The sequence below is a fragment of the Thamnophis sirtalis genome, unplaced genomic scaffold (assembly GCF_051295495.1).
Source record: "Thamnophis sirtalis isolate CommonGarterSnake01/CBP01778 unplaced genomic scaffold, rThaSir2_p1.2 scaffold_3, whole genome shotgun sequence".
In the NCBI taxonomy this organism is placed as follows: Eukaryota; Metazoa; Chordata; class Lepidosauria; order Squamata; family Natricidae; genus Thamnophis; species Thamnophis sirtalis.
In genome coordinates this window covers 57,155,940-57,178,096 of record NW_028261383.1, presented here as the reverse complement: position 1 = coordinate 57,178,096, position 22,157 = coordinate 57,155,940, and positions in this window count along the sequence as shown.

Below are 22,157 nucleotides of genomic sequence, written 5' to 3'. Positions count from 1 at the left end.
AAGGAGATGTTTCCTGACAGAACAATTAATCAGTGAAATAATTTGCCTTCAGTCGCTGGAGGTTTTTAAGAAGAGATTGGACAACCACTTGTCTGAAATGGTATAGGACAATGATGGCGATCCTATGACACACATGCCAGAGGTGGCACGCAGAGCCCCCCTTGTGGGTTTGTGCACTGGCGCCCCAGCTCAGCTCCATCCCGTTTCTCCCCTGGAGTTTCTCACCATTGTTTTCAGGGAAAGAGAAGCTCACAGAAGAAAAATATCGCTTCTCGTGCAGAGCTGCTGGTGTTGGGATGCCCCATCTCCCACTGGCCAGCTGATGTTTGGGTTTCTGGCGCGCACGCACACTGGCCAACTGGTATTCAGGTTTTTGGCTTGTGCATGGCTTCTGGTTTGGGCACTCAGTGCCTAAAAGGTTCGCCATCACTGGTATAGGTTCTTCTTGAGCAGGGGTTTGGCTAGTCTAGAAAAAAGAAGGACTAGGGGTGACATGATAGCAATGCTTCAGTATTTGAGGGTTAGCCACAAAGATGAAGTGGGGTAAACTTATTTTCCAAAGCACCATAGGGCAGGCAAGAAACAATGGATGGAAACTACTCAAGAAGAGAATTAAGGAGAAACTTTGTAACAGTGTGAACAATTAACCAGTGGAACAGCTTGCCTTCAGAAGTTGTTTGTGCTCCATCACTGGAGGTTTTTAAGAAGAGATTGGCAACCACTTATCTGAAATGGTATATGGTCTCCTCCTCGAGCAGGGGGCCAGACTAAAGACCTCCAAGGTCCTTTCTGACCTTGTTTTTCTGGGAAGTCTCTGAAGTTCAATGAATATGGAAGAGCAAATTTCTCAGAAATCATTTCCTCCTGCAGAAGAAAGCACCAAGGGCTTCAAACCCCCAACAAGCCCAAATGAGTTGAAAAAGAGCCACTTTGGTCTAGTGGTTAAGGCAACAGGCTAGAAACCTGGAGACTAGGAGTCCTAATCCTTCCTTTAGCCATGAAATCCTGCTGGGTGACCTTGGGCCAATCCCCCCACTCTCGACCTAACTCACATCACAGGGTTGTAGATTGGGGGGGGGGGAACAGAAGGAGGAAGGAACATTAGATAAGCCCACCACCTTGCATTGTTCATAAAAATACTAAAGTGAAGATACAAATAAAATTTTAAAAAATTAAAGTTAATTGCACCAGAGGTACTGAATTGCACCAAGCTTGAGCATTATTATCCCCAATCATTTTAAGACTGTCAGAATCATCTATTTTCTGGTGTGGTAGAGGGCGAGGGGAAGTAGGGTAGAGGGGAATGATGGAAACAGAATCATCTATTTTCTGGATGTAAGTTTATGCACGGTGTTGTGTAAGATGCTGAGAAATAGAGAAATAATCAGGCAGGGAAAGAATGACATTTCTACTTCCTTGTAGGTATCATTTCCACAGGAAGGCATGAACAGATAGCTGCAATAAACAGCCTTCATAATAAAAAGTAGACTCAGCCTGAAGTCATTTCATACATCATGCATCCACTTGTATGCTAATTTCTTTGGTTTTAAGACCACATTTAATTTCCTGGTCTGTGTCTTTTCAGAATATAGTAAAAGGATTAAATATTTAAATTTACACCCCAGGAAATGAATTCCTTGATCTCCGGAAACGAGCATGTTAACAATAAGGAGAATCTGTATTTTTTTAAAAACTCAGCCTGCTAGATTTTTAAAGAGCAACAGACATTGAAAAGGAGATCCCAAACTATCATTATCATCTGTAGTCTTATTACCCCAAATTTTGTCTAGAAAGTACAGACTTTTCTGTCTATAACAAATTTCACATAACAGTGGGTTTTACTAGTGAATGGCTTTTATGCATACATAAAGTACTTTCTTCGTAGTCTCATCTGCAGTCTTGCTAATGGCATGTATTCAGGTGCATCAAGGATTCTCTGTTAGAGCCGCTTGAATTCAATTCTGGGCAATCTTTAAAATGGCTGTAGTACATATGCATTTGGTAGGTGTAACTGATGAAAGAAATGTCCTTCTGGGTTCAGCTCCAAGTGGGGAAAACGACACTGGAGACATGGAGGCTGCTTGGAAAGATGGTTTATTGCTGGACAGGACCACATGGCTTGAGCCCTGAACAGAAAAGGTGATCACATGCTTCAGTGTTGGTGGAGAAAAGAGAAGGAAGAACTGAGATGCTGAGTCCCTGGTTTTATGCCTTCTCTGCCTTTGATCTTGAGCTTGTATTCTGATTGGTTGTCAGACTCCCATGGGCCCATGCAGGGGCAACTCTCTAGGCTGCATTTGGAATCCAGGTTTGGTTGAGTTCTCAGATGCCATGTGGTGAGTTGGGTAAAGTGCCAATATTATCATGCCTTAACCCCATTCCCCTGGAGCTGAAATTGAGAACTCTTTATTATGTAAAGGGACTAGCTTGGCCTTCTTAATGGCCCATTGACAAAGTGGGGATGGGCAGGAAGCTACAGGCAGCTATTCTGTCTTTTAAAATATGTTTCTTCCTTTTCATATCCAGAGAAATATTCTGCCTTTTCAATATTTCCTAGGATATTTCATTTTTCTGGGAGAGGGCTGGGTGATAACTTCCTACATAACAAAAATAAACCGGTATTGGAACAGCTTTCGGATGAGACTTTTATCATCCAAGTCCCACTCTTTCACAAAAGGCCTAGGCAGCATTGTCTTCCATTTATAGCATTTTTACGATTACTGCTTTTTTTTTGTAAAGAAAATTGTTGAAGAGAAAAAGAAGACCTGCACAATAACTTAATTAATAGCACTTTTTAATCAATAGTACCAAATATAAGTAATCAAGGCCAACCATGATTAGAGGGACGAACTAAGGATGGGGAAACATGGATATTTGCTTTATTTACACAAAAATAATTACTGGGCTGTGAAAACTGTAGTCACCAAAGAAAAATAATATGGGACAAAGAGGTCAGATATTGGATCTAAACTCTTTTTTGTTATCTTGCCTTATCTTGCCTCAAAGGCTGCTCTGAGAGCGAGATGCACAATCTCTACATTTGGTAAACAAACAAAAGACAAAAGACAATAAAATTATTGAAAATTTAAAAAAAATCAGTACCATTTTTAAGGTTAAGGAAAATACATTTGAAATGTCCCTATGGGGGTATATTAAATTTATGCTTCCCCCCCTCATGCTGCAGTCATTAAATAAATCGCTTAACTTACAAATAGGCCAGTACTTAAGCAGCCTTAAGTATTTTTCCTGGACACTTTATGAAGAGGACTGCGGGGGTTTGTGACATGAGAACTCAATTACAAGTCAAGTACATTAATGCTGATCGCTCTCTTTTTAATTACAAGGACTAAATTAGCTTGAATGTTAGGAAGACATTTTAACATGGTTGAAGATGGGACTTTCAATCTTGTTCTTGCCATTTAAACTGGGATTAAAAAAGAAGAAGAAGGATTTCTTGTGATCTCTTTCCAGCCCAAGTATAAAATTCCATTCTGTCCTTTTCTAGTCTTTCGGTGTGAATTTTAATATTGAAGTCAAACTTTCTCCCCTAATTCTCTCTTCCCAACGGACATCTGAGATTATTTTTCCTCCCGTTTTCACTTAATGATCAGACATGTGAGTGAGGTACGTGACAAAAATTATTGTTTAAAAGAAAAACTATGTTCTTGATTAGAATTCTATTTTTGTTGCAAAAAGTATTGGAAAACACCAAACTGCTAGTGGACAATTGCACCGGAAGTGCTTTGCAAGTCTTGGTGATGGTAACTATTTCTTTCAAAAGTCCCTGGGAAAGTAAACAACCAGATCTCATGGACAACTGGAAACCATTATATGAAGTAATTGTTTCCTTTTAAAACTGTTAAATAAAACATATTTTATTTAACAAATAGCAAATATTAGTATCTCCATGGTACAATTTCCAAGGCTTTTGGAACCAGATGTTTTATTTGTCATTATACAGTATAACAAGTTTCTCCTCGAACGGCAGGGGTGGGTTGCTACAGGTTCGACTGGGTTCAGGAGAACCCATAGCCAATGTTATAGCCAGTTCAGAGAACCTCCAAATCTCATCCCTGGCTGGCTCCTCCCACCCCACCCCTCCCAGAGGCTTGAGAAAAGCCTCCAGAGCCTGAGAAAGGCAAAAACAGCCCCCTCGCCTGCCATGATGCAGGAGGCTAACTAGGCCACGCCCACCATGGCCATGCCCATGGCAGAGAACCCATTGCTGAAATTTTTTTGAAGCCCACCCCTGCCTAATGGATGCTCAGAATAGATTAATTTATGTTATGACAGCTGGAATTTGTTTGAGGTGGGATACAAACGTACAAAATTAGCAACGAGATGCCAACCCAATAGAAATTAAGTCTCTCTGGCTACTTTTTCTTCTCCTTGGATGATCTGACCTCTTTGTCCCCTATTATTTTTCTTTGGTTTTCACAGCCCAGTAATTATTTTTGTGTAAATAAAGCAAATATCCATGTTTCCCCATCCTTAGTTCGTCCCTCTAATCATGGTTGGCCTTGATTACTTCTGTTTGGCACTATTGATTAAAAAGTGCTATCAATTAAGTTATTGTGCAGTTCTTTTTCTCTTCAACAATTTTCTTTACAAAAAAAAGCAGTAATCGTAAAAATGCTGTAAATAGAAGACAATGCTGCCTATGCCTTTTGTGAATGAGTGGGACTTGAATGATAAAAGCCTCATCTGGAAGCTGTTCCCATACTGTTTTATTTTTGTTACACCGAAGAAGTTAAAGAATAAAAATGTAGAGTTTAGCATAAAATGAGGTGCTGGAATAGAACTCAATACAGGTAGTCCTCAAGTTAGAACAGTACTTGTTTTAACCATTAGAAGTGCCACTGGAAATGGTGCTGAAAAAAGCAACTTATGGTCATTTTTCACACTTATGACCATTGCAGAATCTCTATTGCTGCCTGGTCATGTGACCAAATTCAGTTGCTTAGCAGTTGATTCATATTTATGATGGTTCCAATGGCTTGGGGTGATGTAAGCACCTTTCCTGACCTTTTGACAAGCAAAGTCCATGGGGAAGCCAGATTCAGTTAATAAGCATGTTTTTAATTTAACAACTACAGTGATTCCCTTAGCAACTGTGGCAAAGAAGGTCGTAAAATGGGACATAATTCACTTAACAACAGAAATTTTGGGGTCAATTGTAAATCGGGGACTACCTGTTGTTTTTGGTAGTTTTTGGAGCTTTCACAGATAATGACAAAACTGCTGAAACTTACAGTCATATTTTCTCAAAAGTAAGTCAGATAGTGTTTGGAGGGGGCATTATTTCTAGTAAGCATCTATAGAGACTGTAGTCTTAGCCTAAGTTATGGTTAGGCTAAACTAGATTATGGATTCCCAAAATCATAAATCATAAAGTGCTTAGCAAAAATAAATATTCTATGAAATTGCTTCCCAAGCTTATAGCAACCTTTTTCTTACTTTTTCTCTCTTTTTTATTAATTTAGTCACAAATGCTGCAAGATGCCAGAGACATGTACATTTCTATTAATTGTGCCATGAACCAAATATACAATTGAGTATATCTCTCATTTGGGTATTGTTGGCTATAAATGCTAATAACAGGTGCAGCTACTATTATCTTTCCTTGCATGTATGTCACCTAACAGAGAGTAGTGAATTAGGTCAATAATAGAATCATAGAAGAATCATCATCAGAAAGGTGTGGTATATTTCTGTATAATGCAATATTATTTGCATTAACAGATTAACAGAGAAGCAGAGTTGGAAGGGACCTTGGAGATCTTCTAGTGCAGGGGTGTCAAACTGGTGGCCCGTGGGCCAGATATGTCACATGCAGGCCACGCCCACCCCAGCCCAGCTTTCCTTAATTAGTTTCCATCCATTGCCCTTTTCTTGCCTTCTGATGCTTTGGAAAATAAGTTGACACCCTCTTCTTTGTGGCGTCTCAAATATTAGAACCCTGCTTTCATGTCATCCCTACTCCTTCTTTTCATTAAACTAGACATACCCAATTTCTGCAACCATTCTTCATATTTTTTTAGCCTCCAGCACCCTAATCAACTTTGTTGCTCTTCTCTGCACTCTTTCTAGAGTCTCCACATCTTTTTTTATATTGTGGAGACCAAAACTGGATGAAGTATTCCAAGTGTGGCCTTACCAAGGCATTATAAAGTGTTATTGAGCTTTTAGAAGCAAAGGCAGTGCCTCAATAAACTGTTTTCATTTACATTTATGGCCAGCTTCTAGCTCATATGATTCTGAAAAGTGATAGTGAAGAAATCTGTATTTAGTGTCTTTGAAAAACTTGAAAGCAAAAAAATATTTTTGTGACTTCCTGTTTAACATGCAGTACTCTTGGATTCTGCATACAATTAGTCTCTTCCCATGGTCTTCAGACTCTTTTTCCTGAGTTCTACATCTTATTTTACACGCAACTGAAGATTATGAAATTCTTTCCCTAGAGAAGTGTGGCTGATCTTTCTCTTCTCAATTTTATTTGAGGATACAACTCAAACATTAAGCTTTAGATGTAGGTTCTTTTTCTTTCTGCTTTTGGCCCACTGTTGAATTATTCAAATTCAAGTCAAACCTTTATTGTCAGAGTACAACATGTGTATAATGAGATTGGCTGAGCCCCACTTCGTGCACACACTCCAGCACAATACAACTCACAGTGAAAAACAGAAAATCCCTACCCCAGTGAATCCTGCTAAATAAACCCCCAGTCCTATTGCACCAGGTGAACTTATAGCACATCTCGCCGCCCCACATACTATGTCATACTATGTTATTGTAAAGTTATTTTTTTCATTCAGGAGTCTGACAACCCATAAACAAAAACTATTCTTCAGTGTGTTTGTGCAGCTGCCTTTGCTTCTATATTTCCTTCCCGATGGTAAGAGAATAAAGAAGTGCTGACCCGGGTGTAAGTCGTCCCTGAGGATTTTCCTCGGTCTTCTAAGGCAGCGAGCCTTAGAATTATTATACTATACTGATTGGTAATTGTTCTGACCCCCCACGCCGCATGATGAGGCACACCGACACAAGATTATTCACAGTAAATTAACACACCGACAAGACTTTGACAGCAACCCAGACTTCCAAGATAAAAAATACACACGAGAGCTTCTCCAGCGTTAGTATATTAGTTGAATCCTGCAAACAGCCTCCTCCCAAAGTCTCTCCTTATATACTCTCTTGGGAGGGGTCTAATCACAGCCACCTGAGTCCAATGATCTCCTTTTTCTCCTTAATTGCTGCCGGCGTTTATCCGCCTGCCTCTGCCGGGCATCCGGGACCAATTCCCTCTGAACCTCATCACTGCTCCAGGGCCTGACATCATGGGCACACTCCCTTTGGCTTTCACCACTGCTCCATGCCTCAGGCGCTTTCCCCCACACATCTTCCAGAGCTGACTCAAAGGGTCCCTCGCTGTCAGAGTCTGTTTTCAGCTCCAATGGCTCCTGCTGGGCCACAACAGGTAATTATTGCATTTAGTGGTGGCTTTGTAATAACTTTACCAAAAACTACCATTAATGATATTTAGAGGCACTGAGAATAACAACAAAATAGCCAGTGCAAAATAAATGAAGCTAGACAAGTAAATTCCTAAGTGAAATCCATCAAATTGTAATAAATACATGCAGATGTGAGATGCATCTTTCCTTCCAGATTTTGCCAGCTGCCAATGGCAGTGCAATTTAGAATATCTTTAGAAAGCTACTGCACAAAATTCACTTTTGCTGACTCTGCCCATGATCTCTACTTTAAAGAAGGTGTCAGTGATCAGAGCATCTAGGATCTCTCTCTCTCTCCCTCCCTCCCTTTCTCCCCCCTTCTCCCCCTCTCTGCAGGTGAATAATTATCTATAATTTCTAATCTTTGTTTCCTTTCTATGCTCTGAGACTTTTCTTGTTTCACTACTCTATCCAGTGGTGGGTTTCAAATTTTTTTAGAACCTCTTCTGTAGGTGTGGCCTGTTTTGTGGGAGTGGCTTGCCAGCCATGTGACTGGGTGGGTGTGGCCAACTTGTAAAATGTGGTGAGACTCACTTAACAATGCTCTTGCTTAGCAACCAAAATGTTGGCTCAGAAACTCTGGCATTTGAAGTGTGCAAGTCTTAAAGCTGTCAAGTTACAAGACCCTTGCACCCCTAACCCTTTAGGAAAAAAAACCCAGGGGTGTTCAAACTTGACAGCTTTAAGACTTGTGGACTTCAACTCCCAGAATTCCTCCTCTAGTCATGTTGGCTCAGGAACTCTGGCATTGAAGTGTGCAAGTCTTAAAGCTGTCAAGTTACAAGACCTTTGCACCCCTAACCCTTTAGGAAAAACCCCCCAGGGATGTTCAAACTTGACAGCTTTAAGACTTTAAGGTTTAGATAGGACTCTTAGAGACAGGCGGGGCGATTGGTGAGCCAGCCAATCAGTGAGTGGTGGGCGGATCAAGTGTGGTGCGGACGGGTGGGGAGAGGGAGCTGGAACCGGTTCTAAACGGCATGGTAGATTTGTGGAACCTCTTCTATAGAAAAGGTTAGAACTGGCGGGAACCCACTCTGACTCTATTTTATTTCTTTGCTATATGAATCAAAGAACAGTGGTATAATCAAATCTCAGGATACTCTATAATCTCATTTTGCATCATGGTTACCCATCATTATATACTTGCATTCTTTATAGTTGGTACACAATGGCATCAGAATTCAAAATCCATCCTTGAACCATATAAATAGGCAAAGCAAGATATTTATGCTGTGAGTCACATTACATTCCACTGGGAATTCTTTCCATTAGTGCTCAAGTATGACTCTATTAATATACTCAGCTCAGAGGTGTATCAGCTTCATCAATGTGCTTTGAGATGTTCTTCTTCAGGTCATTTTCTTTTGTGTGGAAATCCTTTTCTTTGCAAGGCTTGTATAACGTTCTGACATCGTTTTCCAGATTGCTGGATCTTATATGTTGTTTGAACAGATTTGGATTTTCCCATATTTACAGCAAATATACTCAAGCAATTAAAAATCCATCCAAATGTTGCATGCAAGAAATATCTGGAACGTTGTGGTCTTTTCATCTTTTCAAAACATACTCTCCTTCTAAACATCTATGGAGATTCTCAGTCATTCAAATCACGGTTGTCCCAAAGGTGCTTTTTCAAAAGGCTTCCTTTGTTCTTCCTTGAAGACATTTCGCTTCTCATCCAAGAAGCTTTTTCAGTTCTGACTCCTTTTAAACAGCTACAGGCAGCTGCATCATACAACCCATTCCAGATTTGCTGATCAACTTGCTTTCCTGCTGCTTAGTTGTGTTGCTTCCACTCTGGACTGGAAAAGGGAATTAACAATGTATTTCCCACAGAGGGATTCAGTGCATCTGTATTCAGAAAGTGCAGTCTGTGCATGTCAGTTAATTATAGCAGTTAGGGTTAATTAAATGGAAATTAAATACTTCCATGTAGTTTCCTTGGTAACAATATATAAGGGGCTTTCTTCTGGGTTGTGTTTTCATCCTCCCAGTGTAGTCCATAGCCTTAGGATTTCATACTGATCTCCATTGCAAGGATGAATCAACTCTAACTTTGCTTAGCTTTCTCAAAATCAATTAGTGTTGGTTAGCTACAACAATGTTGAAAAATAACACAAATGTTTATTGCATGCTAGACAACTGAAACTGGGCAATGATGTTGGAAGAAGGCAATCAGACACCTTTGGAATTGCTCAAATTTTTGCTTGATACATGACATTTGGACTCACTGCCTGGAAAATGCTTTAAAGAAAATGCTTTAAAGAAAGTATTTGCAGTGTATACCAGACATTAACACCATTGAGCGAGTCCAGAGGTATTTCCTGAGAAGAGTACTCCACTCCTTTGTTTGCAACAAATACCTTATGCCACCAGGATTGAAATTTTGGGCTTGGACAACCTAGAACTACGCCGCCTACAGTCTGACCTAAGCATAGTACACAAAATTATCTACTACAACGTCCTACCTGTCAACGACTACTTCAGCTTCAACCGCAATAATACACTAGCACACAACAGATACAAGCTCAAGGTAAACCGCTCCAAACTTGATTGCAGAAAATACAACTTCAACAAAAGAATGGTCAATTCCTGGAATGCACCACCTGACTTTGTTATTACATCCTCTAACCCTCACAGCTTCAACCATAAACTGTCTACTGTTGATCTCACCCCAGAGGGTGAGGCCAGAAGAGGCATGCATAAGCACACCAGTGTGCCTAATGTCTCTGTCCTACTGTCCCCATTTATTTGTACCCATTCCTGTGTTCTTATTCATGTTTATTCTTATTCCTGTTATCTTGTACATGAGTGACAGACTAACTAAATAAATAATAAGTGTTCCATGCATATTTTTATAGAAAGCACAACCTGGAAGAACCTGTCCACTATCTTCACCTTGGCAGTCCCACAAGGGGGGAAAGAGTGATCACCTGGGATGTTCAGATATTTGCCCATCATTAGCAGTGAGGACACAGCTTTTAATTAGTTGAACATAGCAGCTTTATAATGTTTCAGCACTCAAGGAAAGGTACAGTACATGGCAGAGGCAAAGCTGTTATAAACCAAGCCCTGCATATAACTGGAAATCAGAGTCTTCACCTTGTTAAATTTGAAATGCATATATGCGGTTTCCCATCTCTTATTGTTTATTTCATTAAATTTCAAGGTTGCTTCAGCCTTTGAAAAAAACCACACAAAGGGGGGAAAGACAATTGAGCATCTTATATTAGTTTGTAAGAACAGAAGAGTAGAAAGGAATGAAGAATGATTAAGCTGGCAATAGAGATCAGATGATAATACAGGTAGTCCTGGACTTACAACCACACAACTGAGTCCCAAAATTCTGTTGCTAAGTGAGATAGTCCCTTTTTATGACCTTTCTTGCTACTTTCTTGTTAAGTGAATCACTGCAGTTCTTAGTAACACAGTTGTTAAGTGACTGGCTTCCCCGCTGACTTGCTTGTCAGAGAGTCGCAAAAGGTGATCCCATGACTCCCAGGGACACTGCATGCAACCATCATAAATATGAGTCAGTTGCCAAGCTCTGAATTTTGATCATAGGACTGTGGAGATGCTACAACTGTCTACAATAGCACTTACCACTAGACTTATACAGTGCTTTACAGCCCCCTCTAAGTGGTTTACGGAGTCAGCCTATTGCCCCCAACAATTGGGTCCTCATTTTACCTACCTCGGAAGGATGGAAGGCTAAGTCAACGTTGAGATTGGTGAGATTCAATCTGCCAAACTGCAGCTGGTGATCTGCAGAAGTAGCCTGCAGTACTGTGCCACCACAGCTTTTTACTGTGTGTGAAAAATAAACTTGTCGCATTGCTCACTGCAGTTGTAACTTCATATGGTCACTAAATGAACTGTCGTAAGTCGAGGACTACCTGTACCGTATCTGCAAGGCTAAGGAAAACAAAAAACCAAAAAAGGGAGGGAAGGTGAAGATAAGGACAAAATCCAAAAATAATTCTAGAAAAAGGAGTTAGGAAATTTTTGCATAAGAAAATAGCAAAACATTTTTAAGAACATTTCTAAAGATTGGGTAGAACCTCAAAGAGAAAAGCAGTCTGTTATTTAGCTTCTTGGCTTTTTTTATCACTGACCTTAAAGAAAAGTACTGAAGACAATTTCAAAGCAGTAAGCTACTCCCATTTCACAGCAGTCCTTAGGAACAGTGGCATTTTACAAAATAAAGCATCCCCCAAATTATTCACCCCACTGTTCCCTCTCCCATTTTAAAGGACTTCTGAACAGCGTATCATTTTTTTTCTTTTAAAGCAATAAATGGTTGGCTCTAATAACAATTGAAATTATTGACCTCCTGTTGAGAGATGTCTCTTTACAAGGTAAAGCACAGATCAGAATTTCAAAGTTCACATCTGCTTTCAATTTGTCCCTTGAAGGGCAATTTATCCACGAAGAGTTATGGCTTCTCTGAGCAGAAAAACAGGGGATTAATTATTCAGGTAGGCACTCAGTTGCCACAATTCTGGAAAGAAGATGAGAGGTCCCTGATACTCAGGGATTTCCCCCTCCCTTTATATGCAATCCAGTCCTCCAAAACAATTTCGGCAACCTCTTCTGCTAGGCATAATTAACGTTCCCGATAATTGCTTTATAGATTCTGTTATTTTTCTTCCTCTTTTCTTATGGATCTTAAAGCATGAACTGGGTATGTGTGATGCTCTGTCTTTTGGCTTAGTCATTGTACGTGTGGGGACCATAAAGAAAAGAGAGAGGAGAAATCGAGCAGTACCACACTCCAATATGTGATGAAGAATTAGAGAAATGGATTTACAAACTTTCATAGGTGGTTTATTAAAAATGGAGAAATGGATGGATATACAGGTAATACTTGACTTACAACAGTTCTTTTAGTGACTGTTCAAAGTTACAATCACCCTGAAAAAATAGCAATAGCAATAGCAGTAGACTTATATACCGCTTCATAGGCCTTTCAGGCCTCTCTAAGCGGTTTACAGAGAGTCAGCATATTGCCCCCAACAATCTGGGTCCTCATTTTACCCACCTCGGAAGGATGGAAGGCTGAGTCAACCCTGAGCCGGTGAGATTTGAACCACTGAACTGCTGATCTAGCAGTAGCCTGCAGTGCTGCATTTAACCACTGCGCCACAAAAAGTGACCAAGGACCCTTTTTCACACTTAACAACCATTGAAGCATCCCCACCATCACGTGATCAAAATTCAGGACACTTGGCAACTGACTCATGTTTATGACGGTCGCAGTGTCCCGGGGTCATGCGATCCCCTTCGTCAGCTTTCAAACAGGCAAAATCAATGGGGAAATCAGATTCACTTAACAACCGTGTTACTAATTCAACCACTGCAGTGGTTAAATCACACTTAACAACTGTGGCAAGAAAAGTCATAAAATAGGGCAAAACTCACTTAACAAATGTCTCACTTTATGATAGAAGTGTTGGGCTCAATTGTGGTCATAAATTGAGGATTACCTGTATTTTAGGATGTTCATGGGAAACAGAGTGAGTAATGTGTGCTCGGTATTGAGGAATGAATGTTTTTTTCTTTGCTCCGAAATCCTTGAAAGCCTCCTGCAGCATCCCCCCCCCCCCCCCACACACACAGCTAGCCTGCAGAGAAATACAATGCTGATCTGGTCCTTGAAGAAATCCAGTTTGATACCCCTGATATAGAGAGAATGCATGAAGAGTGAATCACAAATCAAATATATAGACCAAGAATGAATGGATGAAGAGAAGCTGCAATTTCATGGATTTCATGAGATCTCAAAAAAGGCAGTAAGTTGAAAGAGCAAAAAACAGTTGTAAAGCTTTTGATGTATGGATGTGGTAGGATGGTTCATAAGATATTATTGTGTGTGTGTGTGTGTGTGTGTGTGTGTGTGTGTAGTGGTGGCGTATATTAGATTTCCTTAGGTCACTTCTTCTTCCTTTAATTTATTTTCCTCACTACTTGCTACTCTCTTTCTGTTCTTTGCTTAATTCTGCTTATCAAAAAGAAAAAGCAATTATGAGCTTGTATATATGTATATAGCCATGATGGCAAACCTATGGCATCTGTGTGAGAGGTGGCATGCAGAGCCCTCTCTGTGGGCACATGTGCCATCACCAGCTGCCCTTCTGGTTTCCGATGCACACGCAAGCGTGCTAGCCAGCTGGTCTTTGTGTGCGCTGGAGTACCAGAAATCCAAAGACCAACTTCGGGTTTCCGGCGCTCCAGCACATGCACATTGCAGTTTGGCCACTTGGTGCCAAAAAGGTTTGCCATCACTAGTATATAGGAATCTCAGAAAAATATGCAGTTCTTAAGAAAGTGAAACACTAGAAATGATTGGTTTTGTGTCCCCCCTCTATCATCTATCTATCTATCTATCTATCTATCTATCTATCTATCTATCTATCTATCTATCTATCTATCTATCTATCTATCTATTTTTTTTCCTTTTTCATAACATATAACCGCATGTATATTATTACATAGTCAACATCGTATTATATTATTAAATGTTTACATCAATTCAACTTACCAACTCCCAAAAACAATTATTGGCTCTTCTGCTTTCCATGCACCATATTTGTTACTTTCTTCTCCCACTCTCCTCCCCCTCCCTCCCTCCTTTCTTCCCTCTGTCACCTTCTCTTCTCTACTTCCCCTTCTTCGCTCCTTCTCCTCTCTCCCCTTTCCACTACTCCTTTCTCTCCTCCTCTTCCTCCCATCCTCTCTCCTATCCCTCTCTTCTTCCCTTACCTCTCTCTTCTACTTCACACTCTTCATCTCATTTACTTGGTGTATTTCAGCTTCTGAGCGAACGCCATTTTATGTTGATGGTATTTATAATTCCTTTTCAGTATACATATTTAATTTTAATATATCTTTCTCTTTCTTTTTTTTAAAAGAGAGAACAAAAAGGTATACATATATAGTCATTATATTTTTAAACACCCCCCACCTAATTTTGGCCAAGATGTAGGCCTGTTTACAATTCCCAATTATTCTCATCATTATGTTTATATAACTATATATCCTTACATGCCCCATTTAATTTCTATATTACCTTTTCTTTATATAACTTTACAAGAAAATAATACCATTTTTAAATCTATCACAGTTTAACCATAAATCTTCTCCCCCCCCCCCCAAAGAAAAGTAATATTACAGATTGGTGTGGTTGTTGCTAATTCCTAGGGAATTAAAATTGAGAAAAGATTTGCAAGTATTCTGGATAAATAAATGGTGGTGCTCAAAGAAGCATTGATGAAGCTGCTACCCTGTTTTCTCAAAAATAAGAGCTCCCTGGATATTTTAGCCCAATTGGGCTTTTGTGCACATGTGGTAAAATAAGTCCTTCCCTCAAAATAAGCCCTCCTTGAAAATATTGCAACAAAGCAGCAGCCATGAGGTGACTATGCTCGCCACATCCTGCACCTCAAAAATAATAAGACCTTCCCAAAAATAAGACCAAGCACTTATTTCGGGGGTCAAATACAGTACTATTTAAAAGATACTAAGATGTTTAAAATATTAATAATTTGCCTGAAATTCACTATTGTTGCATTTTAAGCATGACACCTTTTATATAATTGTTCTTAAATATTTTTAAAGAAAGATTAAAAACTAATACAAATTAATATAAATTAAGAAAAAGAAAAAAGTGCAAAACGTAAAAGAAAAGTTGAAAATAAAGAAAAAAGATTCAAAGAAGTAGCTTCTTATCTTCTTTATAGCAGGTATAAGTACAATTATATATTTATCTCTTACTCTATGGTTGTGGCATAATTCTTTCTAAAATCTATCCTGTCTAGTTAACAGAACCATATACCATACGGTCATTTTTTTCTGTTTCACATAAAAAATCTTCAAGGGATTTCCAGTCAGCAATAAATGTAGCTATTGTAGGAGATGAGGAAGCTGAGTCCAAGAGATCTAAGTCCCACTTAGATATAAGTCCCATCCCACTTTGAATTCCTTCTTATCTCCTGCTCATTTCCCTTGACTGTTAGTAGGTCAGATTTTTATACTGAGATTAAGCTTGAAATAAATCTTTATACTTATTTGAACAGCCTGGATCTGCTGATTTCCCTGGTGCTTGACAGATATTGTCTTTTTTTTCTGATCAAACAAGTCAATTTGGTCATTTTAAGCAATTCCCATCATCTTATCATTCCTCCATTGTGGGCATTGTTGAATCTTTCAATTTTTCTGCATACAGTCATCTTGCTGCAGTATCATATAGAAAAAGTAAAATTTGTCTATCAATCCCAAAAGAAAAACTTTTGGTTTCAGTTGTATATTAATCTTTAAAACCCTCTGAACATCTGTATGTATTTGAATCTGCATTTTCTAGGTTTTTTTTAACCTCGCTTATATAAAAGGTCTGTTTTTGTTGTTCACATTTCCAACACAGAAGGAGGAGGGGGTATAATGTATTTTAGTTGCCTTGAATTATTTATAAAAATAATAAAAGCAGGATAAGAAACCTAAAGAGGTGCCTTTCTACATTGTAGCCAATTTCTCATTGGTGCCATATACCAATGCTGCATCATTTTATAACCGGAACCCTAATTTTCATTCCCTTCAGTCCCATCTCTTCCCATTGTTCCATCTCTAGATTATAACCAAATTTTATCCTGCATTTCTTTCACTTATCTTTCAAATTTCAATAAAAGTTTATACATTTTAGCAATTACATGTTCATCACTTGTTGAAACAGTTCTGTTTCAAATTCAGTTTGAACACATTCAAAACCATACATTCTTTTCACATTAAAATCTAATTAATTTTAAGCATGAAACTTGTCACATCATTTAAGCATCTCAAGAAGTCCCAGCTTAACTGAACCTTGGAGGTTATAAGTGCCAGATTAATTTTCTGTGTGAAATTTTGTTGAAAGCAATACATTATTATTTAAATATTAAAATTTTCTAACCTTTGCCCAGGTTAGAAAAGGAGACAATTTGTGGTTGTTTAAACTAGTCTTCTTTTGCAGGTTTTAGTTCCAATCTATGGGTTGAGTGATTCTGATGAGTAGCTTTAATGACTTGCTTTCCCAGAAGGAGGTTTAGCTATTTTTGAGAAATTGCTTTTAATCTCCTCACCCCCACTGGTTCCTTCAAGAACACCCAAGGTGCTAGACACAAAATGACCTTTGTTTTGTTTCTTGTAATTCTGTTTCTCTTGGCACTATTTCGATAGCATTGAGACTCCAACTGGCCAAACCAGCAGGGATATTTTTAAGGTAACCAAGAATGTGGCCAATCAGACATGAGGGCAATGTGAGATAAGTAATGTCTGTTGCTGGAGCCCATTCATATGTTATGATTTTCCAGGACTGTGCTTTGCTTTTATTTCAGGAAGCTACCTAATAAGGTGTTATTGAATGTGGACGAGTAGAATAACCAGGCCTGTGACACTTTTTCCCGGCTGAAATCTTATTCTTCATCAGGTTCCTTGCACCTGCAATTTAAATGAGCCAATATTATATTTGCATTTCAATTAATCTTCTCTTTTCTCGGCAGTGCAAATGTCGCAAGAAACCTAATCCATATTAACTGCAATTCAGAAATGGTGTCACTATTCTCTCCTGCATATCACCCAATAGCGGAGCAAATATCTGCCAATCATAGTATTGCTGCAAAAATAAAGCGAGCCTGGATGTAGGAAACTGACACTTCTAAGTTCATTCCTGTGAAATTAATATTACTATATTCGATTACTATTCAATTGCAATTAAAATATTTCTTCTGCACTGCAGCACATTCAGGGATGGTATTCACTTTCTTTCCCTACCAGTTCACAAATGTGAGCACACGTGTGTGTGCACTTGCTTTGCTCACATGGGCCAGCTCTGTGCATGCACACAACCTTCCACGCATGCACTTTTGGCGAAAAAACAGCCTAAATGGGATGCCGTAGAGCTGGGGTGGGTGGGCGGAGCCACCTGCGATTTCCGCTACTGGTTTGAGCAAACTGGTCCGGTAGAATATCACCTCTGAGCATAGTGTATAATATATATTGTTCGAGACAAGGTTAAAATATTGGTACAAAACTCAAAACAAATCCAAAAAACAAACAAAAATAAAAAAATCACAAAACAATCAGGACATTTAAAAGGCACATCAAAAACAACACATACACACATATGTGCCCTTCCAGTTGACTACTGATTAATATATTATGTTAGTTACCATACCTTCTGAAACAGGCCCTCCCAAAATTTTTAAACTACTAAATATATTTGCAAATTGTTGACCTGCCTTCTATAAGTTATATTATTGACAAAGTAGTTAAGAGATGGTATTAAGCAGTGGTGAGTTGCAGGCGGTACAGGCATACCAGAGCCTGCCCGGAACACCGGGTACTGTTCCAGTATGATGCTCCAGAGGGCCCACCCTCCCATCTACACTCCTTACCTGCCCTTTAAAGCCATCAGCACTTCTGCACACACACCTGAGCAACGCTCTGCTGAGCAGCTGTAGCGTCACAGAGGCATGTTGGGGCGTCGCTAGAAGGTACAATGCATGAGCGCACTGCGTGCCTGTGCATGCATGCTGCACGCGTTCATGTGGAGGACGTGCCGGTTGAAATGGGATCCGGAACCCACCACTGGTATTAAGAAACACACATGGATATTTAATCCAGGCAAACTATAACTTTTGAGATGACGTGGGATAGATAAGACACCAATGTAAACTCTCTATGAGTGGATTACAATAATAGAGTTTTGTAACTTTAATTTTGTTTTGGATTACTGTTGTTGTGTTACTTTTTACTGTACTATTACTATATAGCTGTGGTTTCTTACAAATCCTTCTGCCTTCATAATACAAATCCTTCACCTTTCCATGTTGTGTTTTGCTTTATTGTGCTTCTACACCTCTTCCTCTTTTGGACCATTCACTTCCTTTGAAGAACCACTTTTCATTTGGTTGCTTTACTCTGCTGATGGCTGCACAGTGGCTTCCAAAACATACTTCACCTTCACCTACCTCTTGTCTCCTCCCATATTTGTTTCAAGGTGGCAGCTTTATTGGCAACTCTGCTGTGCTGATGCTGGGGAAACGGGAGGAGAGGAAGGTAGCACAAGTGCCTGCATTTTTTCTAAACAGCCTGCTCTTCTACAAATCCTCCACACCAATCTTAGGAGCAGTCCAGATGATTCAGAAAGCCCTGCTAGGAAAGTCCAATGAAGAGACCACAAAATGGAATCAGATTTACAGTCATAGATCTCTTGCAAAATGCTCAGTTCCTTTCTCAGAAGTCCTGTCTGCGTCCACTGCTCAGGTTTCCAAAAAATAGGCAGAGAAGCTGTCATAATAGTGACCATCAGCACGAAGCTATCTGAAACGTTGGTTATTGGGATCAAATAGTGCTTCAGTTCTCCAGAAAAGATTCATAAGTACGTCTGAAACTTTTGAGTTTGAAACTTTGAAAAATTAAAAATTATAATCAATAACCCTACTGTACCATCTTCTAAAGAGACAAGAGATAAGGTAGATGGATGGTATTAGAGATTTGCTGAAATATTCTTGGATGACATAAGAATTGCTGGGAACAGGTTCAGATGGTACACATTGATCAGTGGTGGGTTCCGGATCCCGTTCCAACGGTACCGGCGGCGCCCACATAGATGCCTGTGGTGTGCGCGCACACACGTGTGGCCCCCCCATGCATTGTAGCTGCAAAGGATGCTTCCGTAAGCCTCCGTGATGTTCCAGCTGCTTGGTGGAGCATTGCGTAGGTGCTGTACGCACCATGCATGTGCACAGAAGCGCCGAAAGCTTTAAAACATGGTAAGGAGCTCGAGTAGGCGGGTGGGCCCTCCGGAGCTCCATACTGGTATGCCCGTATTGGGGTGTACTGCCTGCAACCCACCACCGGCATTGATCCATACAGTCATCAAGGGCCAGACCTTACTCAGTAGTGCTTAACTAATAAGACTGTGTGATGAAACATGCAAAAGTGTGAATGTTCCATTTGTTTATGAATCTTATATTTTATTTTTCCAAGAAATTACAGAAACTATTTTAAGGCAGATGCTATATTCATTCACTCAATCCAGAGCATCTTTTGGAAACAAATAAACAACATGACACAGTAAGGAGAAATTTTCTGACAGTTGTAACAATCAGTGGAACAGCTTGTGGGTGCTCCATCCCTGGAGGTTTTCAAAAGTAGACTGGACAAGCGTTTGACCAGGTTGGCATAATGTCTCCTACCTTGAGCAGAGGGTTGGACTAAAACAGGGATGTCAAACTGGCAGCCTGCAGGCCGGATGCATCACACACAGGCCACGACACCCCAGCTCCATGAATGGGAAAAACATTGCGAAACAGCAAGAGGATGCAGCGAGTTTGACATCCATGGACTAGAAGATCTTTGAGACCCCTTCCAGCTCTATGATTCTATGTTCTATTAATCAACAAATATTTCTGAGTGGATAAAAGTGTTCACATTTATTTGAGTTTAAATTATTTTTTAAAACAAATTGATATTTTTGACAGGAGATAAATTGTTCTATATCATTGATAGTTAATCTTTTTGTCGAGGCATGCCAAAAGCAGGGGGGAACAGGGGGGGTTGCATGTGTGTACACATCTATAATGCAATGCCCTCCCCCCCACATGTGCAGACCCCCCCCCCTGCACAGGCCTCAGTGAAGCCTCTGGACTTCCGGGAGGTGCGTTGGGCTTTTTTTTTGCTCTCCACAGCTTCAGGAAAGCCTCCTGAAGCTTCCAAAAGGAGGAAAATGGCCCAACACACAAACCGGAAGTTCGGGAACAGAACTTCTGGATTGCATGCGCGCTGGAGCTGACAGGGCAATGCCTCGTGTGTCCTCAGAAATAGCTCTGTGTGCCACCTATGGCAGGCGTACCATAGGTTCGCCATAGGTTCTATAGGTCCTGTGAAACCAGTACCTGGGGGGGGGGGGAAGCAATCAAATCAACTAAAAGTTAAGAAACGTGAGCTGCCAAAGTAGCCAGCTAACAAAGTAAAAGAGATATTGAGAAGATCTTCTGATCACCCAACCAGCAGCTTTAAAAGAATTTGAAATTGGTAATTTGGATTTCAAAGAATCTGAAGATCTCAACAAGGCCTTTAATTGAACTTTAATAAGAATGATGACTCCATCTCAAACTCCAGGCAGCCTCATAGTCTGATTTCTAAAAAAAATCTACTGCTAATGTTATTTCAACAATTATTCCGTAGCGATAATTAAAGATATAAAAAAAATAAAGTTTGTGATTTACTTTCTTTAAATGTATAATAAGATGGAAACAAAAGGAATATAGACTACTAGATGTTATCATCACTGAGCCCAGTATGTGTTTTGTTCAAGCACCTGAGGCTAATGACGTGCAAATGAGGGATTTGATTGCCCCTTTGAAGCTGCTAATGATTCCTCCTTTGATGTTTTAACAGAAACTTAGGAGACTGATAGCCTAATGTGATTGGAGGGAGGGAGGGAAATGTGGATTAGCTTCACAAGAGCCCAGGAGGATGGCAAGTAGAATGAGATCCAGGATTACAGAGAGCTGAAAGGTTCTTTCAACTTCATTGCTTATGAAATGCCTGCAATTTCGCTGACTGCCAGAAATCACATGGCCAGTTTTGTCCTCATTGGGACTCCTCACATGAGAATAACCAGACGTTCTGTGGCGTTCAAATTCTTTACCAAGAAATGAACTCATGGTTGTCCATACTTAGATGACTCTATGCAGTACATTAGCTTTAGGAGCAATTGAGGTCCCTGCACTCAGTGGTTATAGAATGTCTAGAAAGGCTCTCAGAATACAGACCACCAGAGATACAGATGTTGTATTATGTCAAATGGCATAGTATTATGTTATATTACAGCATTATGGCATATGGCATACCTATGACATGTCCCCGGTGATCAGTGCAACTAAAAATATCAACAGGATATACAAATACGTAAATATTACACACAGACATGCACATACACAGATAACACAAGAGGAGTGTGCAGAAGTCATGTAAAAACCCATACACAAAGCATGGCATCATGTAACATCTTATCTCTCAGCTCACAGAATGTAGGGGTAGAGCAGTGATGGCTAATCGTTTTTTTTAACCGCGTGCCAGAATTATGCACGCATGCGCTACCACCCCCCCTGCATGCCCACTCAATTCCCCACCCAACTGCGCATGCACATGTGACCCCCTCGTGCATGCACATACACCCCTCCCCAGGCTCCAGAGGGTTTTCTGAAGCCTGGGGAGGGCAAAAATGGCCTCCCCCGCCCCCTAGAGGCCCTATGGAAGTCAGAAACGAATCGTTTTCAAACTTCTGGTTGGCCCATTGGGGTCGTTTCCAGCTTCTGGAGGGCCTCCGGGAGGCTGGGGAGGCCGTTTTTGCTTCAGGAGATGGTGGTTGTGAGCCTCGGGGCTCCTGGGCAGCCGATGTACACAGGGCACTGGGCTGGCTTCGGTTGCAAAATGTCAGAAAATTCCCCATTTTGCAAGGCAGCTCACAAAGAGAATGAAGTGGGTGCAGGCCGAGAATGAAGTGGGGAAAAGCCAAGGGCCCGGTTCCTCTTCCTTCCTTGGCTGTTGGAAGACCACTGCGCCCGTTTCATTCTCTTTGAGAGCCACCTTAGTTGC